Here is a 7,718-nt window from a genome sequence, read left to right on the forward strand (position 1 = left end):
TTATTTAAATGTGAGAGATGGGATTTTGGGGGATTTAAATAAATATTAATTTATTTAAATGTAAGAGAAGATTAAATTAAATAAATACAATTTATTTATTTAATTAATGGTCTGAATTTGGTTAAGTGAATTAAATCAAATAAATTGAATAATTTATTTAATTAATAGGAGAAGAGGGTTAAGATGAATTAATTAAATATTAATTTAATTAATTATTGATTGATGGTTAAATAATCAAATAAATACTAAATATTCATTTAATTAAGTGGATAGATTTATGTGACTACACATAATACCGGTAAACCAAACTTTAATGTTGGTAGATAGTTTAGCAGTTAATAACAGTACCGATAAAGTTTAATGCATGAAACAGAAAGACAAATAACATACACAACACATAACACAATTATTTGTACGTGGAAACACTGTAAGGGGAAAAACCATGGTGGGAAACCTTGCCCACAATCAGATGATACTATTGCAGATAGTATGTGTGTACAAATGGGGTCTGCACATGCAAAAAGGCCAACTACCTAGAGCTCACTGCTCAATCACAAAATGGGAGTCACACTAACTATAATTGGATGATTAAATCCAATGATAATGTACTGCTCAAAATAGCATCTTCATATGCTGGATTCGGTACCGGTTAAGCTCAGATTGTCTTCCTCATACCTTACTTGAATCTTCAAATGATGTCTGCGTGTATAGCTCTTCTTATATTCGCATATACCTTATTACAATCCTTTTTCACACTCCTCTACTACATAATCTCACAAATGAGATCTTACATATATACCAAAACCTAAGACCGAATGTGTAGGCCGACTCACTAAGATATTACAATAAAATCAATTACAAATGAATCAATATGTGATGCAAGAAGTCGGCTCAATGCATTTATAACAATAATAAATTATCTCCATAACGTGTCGTGTTGATCTGGAATAGATAATGCTTGTCGGTCCATAACCTAGACCTATTTGCCGGTAACAACAAATATGCAAAATCGATTGTACCAATAATCAAATCACCAAAACCAAGTGTCCAAACAATGTCTTCGACATAACCAAGTAATCTCCATATGATAACAAATCATCCTTAGTGTTGGTGAGCAATATAACTTGCCAGTGAACCAGATATCGATGACTGTGCATAAGTCACTGAACATGCCGGTGAACATAATCAAAGATCTCCACAAGGATAAGTGTTGACAAGTGTTGACATCAATGACAAAACCAATGCAACACATCCATAATACCAACAATCTCCCCCTTTGGCATTGATGGCAACACAAGATGGAAAAACCATGTAAGTGCCAAAGCAAAAATGCCAAAAACCAAAAACCAACAATCTCCCAAAGAGATCATCAAAATACAGATACAGAGAGTAACAATCTCTCCCCAAAAGATAATGTGTTTTTCATAGATATTTCTCCCCCTTTGACATCAAATGCCAAAGCAATACAAAACCAAATACAATCAGTTCATAGAACTAGTTACAAATACCAATTGTTATAACCAAATTTATTCAATCTACTTGCCCTGAGAAGTAGCTCTCCTTCATCAAAGCCGGAAAAAGGTTTCTTTGTTAATTCTACCGGTCAGATGCCATGCTCCAACTGTCTAAGTTTCTACCGGTGAGGGTATAACTCCAAGCTATTCTCTTAGATATTCAAAAGTTTCCTTAGGCAAAGGATTAGTAAAGATATCTGCAATTTGCTCTTTAGTATTCACATAAACCAATTTCACTTCTTTTGCTTCAACATTCTCTTTCAGAAAATTGAATTTGATAGAAACATGTTTAGTTTTAGAGTGAAATACCAGATTCTTTGATATATCAATTGCTGCCATATTATCACAGTAAATGATTATAGGTTCTTTGCATTTTACCTTTATGTCCTTCAACATTTGCTTAATCCATAATACCTGGGTACAATTAGTTGCCGCTGCAACATATTCTGATTCTGTTGTTGATAAAGATGTGCAAATCTGTTTCTTGCTCAACCATGAAATTAGTTTGTTGCCAAGAAAAAATGCTCCATCGATGGTGCTTTTTCTGTCATCTACATCTCTTGCCCAATTTGCATCTGTGTATGCACATAAATCAAAATTTTCATCTTTAGGATACCATAAGCCAAGATTTGTTGTGCCTTGTAGGTACCGAAAAAATCCTTTTCACTGCTGATTCATGATTTTCTTTAGGATTATTCTGAAATCTTGAAATAATACATACTACATTCATAATATCAGGTCTTGTTTGTGTCAAATATAGTAAACCTCCTATCATAGACTTGTGTCTTGTTGGATTAACAGGTGTTGATTCATCCTTCAATGATAGTTTATCAGTTGTAGTCATAGGTGTACTTACTGGTTTAGAGTTTTCCATGCCAAATTTCTTAAGTAATTCCTTCAAGTACTTTGAATAATTTATTAATATACCTTTATCAGTCTGTGAAATCTGCAATCCTAAAAAATAATTTTATGTCTCCAATCATAGACATTTCAAATTCTTCCTGCATCTTATTAGAAAAGTCTTTACACAATCCATCTTCTCCTCCAAAAATTATATCATCAACAAAAACTTCAATAACCAAGATGCCATCATTAGTCACTTTGTAATATAAGTTGTTGTCAGCATTTCCTTTAGTGTAACCAAGCTTCAAAATATATTTGTCCAATCTAGCATACCAAGCTCTAGGAGCTTGCTTCAATCCATATAAAGCTTTCCTTAGCCTGCAAACCATATCTTTGTCATCTATCAAAAAAAATCCATCAAGTTGTTCAATGTAAACTTCCTCTTCAAGATCACCATTCAAAAATGCACATTTAACATCCATTTAATATGCTTTATAGTTTTTGTGTGTTGCAAAAGCTAAGAATAATTTGACTACCTCAATTCTAGCTACCGGTGCAAAGGTTTCATTATAATCAATTCCTTCTTTTTGTGAATATCCCTTACACACTAATCTTGCTTTGTTTCTGATTACCTTACCATCTTCATTAAGTTTATTTCTAAATACCCATTTAGTTCCAATTACATTTTTGTTTTTAGGCCAGGGAACCAATGTCCATGTGTTATTCTTTTCAATTTGTTCCAATTCATCTTGCATAGCTTTAATCCAATGTTTATCTTCACATGCCTCATTAATAGTTGCTAGTTCAATTTGAGAAATTAGACATACCTCTTCATTTGCCAGTCTTCCTCTAGTCATAACTTCTTGATACTTATTCCTAATTATCGGACTTTTAGAGTGATTCAATCTTACATACCTGGGTGTATTCACTTGCTGCTGTTCTTCAGTCATTGTGGAATTCTCAAATGATGCCGGTGTGACTGGATCAACATTCTGTACCGGTGTACTCATTGTAGGTTCATTTGTGATTATCTCAACCCTTGGTTCATAATCTATAGACCTTCTAAACTGTTCATCAATCTTCACATTTGCACTTTCAATGATCTTTTGCAAGGATAAGTGTTGACAAGTGTTGACATCAATGACAAAACCAATGCAACACATCCATAATACCAATAGTTTTGTGCAACTAGCTTTGATCATAGTGTTTTCATCCACTATGTGAGCTATGCTATGTAGAATATCCACACCATGTGAATCACCTTGTACCAATCTCCTTATACTCTCAATCAAGGGGACTACCTCTTCAACCAAGTGTTCTATACTCATAAATTATTGAAAGACTACCAATTCCTTGTCTAAATTCTTTAATTGTTCATTAGACACTTGAACTATAGGGTCATCCTCATCATGGGAATCACGAGGGGAATTTTTTAGGTACACTAGACAAGATTTGTGTTGGATTAAGGGATGATTTCTCTCTTGAGTTTCTTGGTGGGGCCAAGTGAACATGCAACTCAGGCTCAACCTCATTACTAGTTAGAGCTGGAGAAGCCATGAGTAAGTAAGTTCATCTCATAGGAATCCTAGATTCAAACTAGTGGGTTATGAATCTCATAAACAAGTATAAGCTTTAACAACACATGTGTTCCTATAAGCAATGAAAATAGGTAATCTAGAAAAAGGAAGAGAGAAGTTTGTTTTATTTTCAATGTTTAACACACAAAGATATATTATAAATGTAATATGAAATGACAATGATGCAATTAATTAAGTGATATGCAATGACAATTATGTGATTTATTAGCCAATTAATTAAGTGCAAGTACATAAGAAATACATTTTAAAATGAATGTATCCAAATTGGAGATATATGCAAGTAATTCATATATATGCTTTAAATTTAAAAGATGTGCAAAATGCAAGACACATCAAGTTCACCAAAATGATATGTAGAAATGAGATCCTAGGCCTATGGATGCAAAATGAGATCTCAAGGTTCAATTACATAACATTTAGAACATAAATAGGTTCAGCTATAGTCCTAATAAGAAAGTTGAACACTTGGATTTTTTTCCTTTGTTGAAATAGAATTGAGATTATGAAGTGTGTGTATGAGATCTAGGGTTAATGATGACAAAATGAGTGTTTTCAATAATAATAGTAAGTTATAGAAAGAATGATAGACACAATAAGCTAGATTTGAAATAGAGATATAAAGAGGGACTTGGATTTGAAAAATGAAGCTAAAAGTGTTGGACACAGGTGCTATGTGCCCTAGTCTGAAGGTGTTTGAATCTTACAAAGATGAAAAAAAATGTAGTCAGCAAGCTCTGAAGTTATTTCTCCCAGAAATTTAATTCAAAATAGTAGGACATGAGTGTCCTCTTCTTTAGTCTAGGATGTTTCACCTATTCAAAGTTTGTCGCAACCTATAACAATCTGCTTTGTTCTCATGTACCACTTTCACTGTTAGATTTGAACTTGCACACACAAAAAATGGGGAAGAAGGGTTGTGTTTTATAGGGGCTTACCCAATTCAAACCCCTCGTTGGCATTCCCACCTCCACAATAGTCATGATGATGAAAAAAGTGCATATCCTAGGGAGGATAGAGGCTAAAGAATAATGAAATTGTGAATTGACAAATATTATCTCAAGTATGAAACCCTTCACATGGAATCTCACACAATGCTTGATGTTGATAGAATGAAGTCCTACAACATGTTAGTGCATTCTTTCATCATGGAGAAACACAGTTTAGTTGATTATGATTATTCTAACAAAGTTGTATGCTTGAGTTCTTTGCTCCTTGAATGCATATCTGAACTTGAATTGCTTGATTTAATGTGCTTGTGAATATATTAAGAAGAGTTGAGTTGTATTTATATGAAAATTACACCTTTTCAAATTTTTTTCAGGGAAGGCCTATTGAACAAGCCAATTCTTGCTATTTGCATATCTGACATTCACATTTCAAAACTTAAGTCCAATTTCCTTGGATAGGGGCACTCATCACCCCAGTCCTAAAAAAATGAGTCATGAAAAAGATCGCGAATAGGGGAATGCCCCAAGTTTACAAAAAATTTCCCAAAATTGAGTGCAATTAGGCAAAAATTAGGCACAACAACTAAAATGGGTCCAAACATAATGTGAAATTGTTAAGATATACAATTTATGACACTACAAATACTAACATGTGAAAGGAAGAAAGATAAGTGCAAATCTCATTGTAGTCATTGTGATGATGATGGGAATATGGATAAAATGTGATGGAATTTGCTTCTAGAGTTAACACATTATTAGATGAATAAATGAAAAGACAATAATTTGTCTATGTGGACAAAGAAAAATAAATAAATGGTGATTTAATAGTGGGCGATAAAATTTCATGTGTTGTGTTGTGTAAGGGCATTGTTTTGATGATTGGGATAACTCTAAGTGAAGAGGATCTCACTAAGTTATTCCACAACCAAGACCAAGCAAAATGTAAGAAGTATGATGCATTCTTTGATTCTAGTTGGGAAAATTTCAATCTCTAAACAATGAATTGGCATTAAATATGTATTCTCAATCTATGAAATCAATTGATGAGATACTAGGATTGGACTACTACAATATGAAAATCTAAAATTTGTATGTAAATATGAAATGAAGTAATCTTAAAATGTATAGTTACCATGATTAGATCCATCTTTATGATGCTAAAATTCAGCCAACATATAACATGCTTCATGACACCATCTTATGTGAACTTATAACAGTAATAAATAAAAGATATCATCACTATAAGATAACATCAAAGAGGAACAAATAAACACATAAAAGCATCACATGACATAAGATTTATGTGGAGAAACTCTTGATAAAAAATAATCTACCAAGAAGAGATGCCAAGTATGCATTATCTATAAAACAAGATTGCAATCTGTCACACACTTCCATTCTCTTATTTGCCTCCAATATGGTAGTACCTATGAACAACCTCTTTGTGCTCCAGTTTGTTCCTTATTAGGTTTTGTACCTACAATATAGCTTTACTTTCTACTATTTCACATATTTTCTACATCCAAGGAGCTGAATTTATAGAGTTGTAAATATGGCTTATGCACCAAACTTGGTGACCAAAGATGACTCTTAACTCCAAATATTCCATCCTTTGATTTGTTTCCTAGGAATATGTAAGGACATCGATTTTGGCTCCAAAAAATTTTCCTCTAGCCTAGGAATCCAAACTTGAAAATGAAACATCACATGAAATGCCACAAATGAAGGAATATCAAGAGACACTTGTTGTCTCCTTCCAAATGATTGATTGGAGAATCACAATAGTCACCTTTTTTCTCTCTTCACTTGTCTTTTACCATCCCATTCTAGGCATCCACATTTTGGAAAAATCATTTAAATTTTTTATGTGCACAAGCCACCTCTGCCACTGTCAGTGGAACTCTTCATCCCTTATGAATATATTGCAAACAATGGTGAAAATACAATATTACAAATTATTTTTCCAATAACTTTTCAAGGTAGATGACACCTTAATCCTAACAATTATTTCTCTCAAGGAGACATTATTTATTACAAATCAGTTGAAGAGCTTGGTTTGGAAGTAAGAAGCCACCCACACCTTTATTCCTTGGGATAGTGGATGGATAATATGAATGTGCAAGTCATGAAGAAATGTATGTTCTTGTTTAGGCTTACATTAGTTTTTGTCATTAAGGTAGCATTTAATGTGGTTCGTTCAATAATTTTTGGTGTACTATTTGGGATTTATGTCTATATAGAAGAGATGCAATCTATTTCCTATGGAAGAGCCAATATCTAGGTTGAACTTAAATACAAAATAGTATCTTTAACTCTCATAATAAAAAATGTGAGATTGCTTTGGCCTGTACCTCAAAAAGTTAACAATTGATTAAAATATAAGTGGATTATTTGACATTTTGAAGTTTGAGGATGAAATTAATGGGGCTATGAAATAGATTCATATACATAAAGATAAATGAATAGATTTAGGGTTGTTTGGTAAGAATAAGCGAGTGTAGTTTGTAAGGGTTGAAGAGCAAGTGTTTTGTTGGATGTGTACATACAGACAAAAGTTCCTCATTCTAAGTCTTAGTAAGTTTTGGGGACCAAAAACCTTCCCAATAGGGATTTGTGATTTATAACACGGATCATTAAAGCTAGGTCATTGATGTCTATGTGCTACTAACATTAAATTTATGAAGAAAGAAAGCATAGAATAAAGTGTTTGAGTTTGCATTTAGTGAGTTTCACCAATGTGAGGACTGTTTCATGTTGAAAGTGGATTCAAACATTGCAAGGATTGGTCTAAGTCTAAGTGCATGTGATAAATTCAT

The sequence above is a fragment of the Cryptomeria japonica genome, chromosome 7 (assembly GCF_030272615.1).
Source record: "Cryptomeria japonica chromosome 7, Sugi_1.0, whole genome shotgun sequence".
Classification (NCBI taxonomy): domain Eukaryota; kingdom Viridiplantae; phylum Streptophyta; class Pinopsida; order Cupressales; family Cupressaceae; genus Cryptomeria; species Cryptomeria japonica.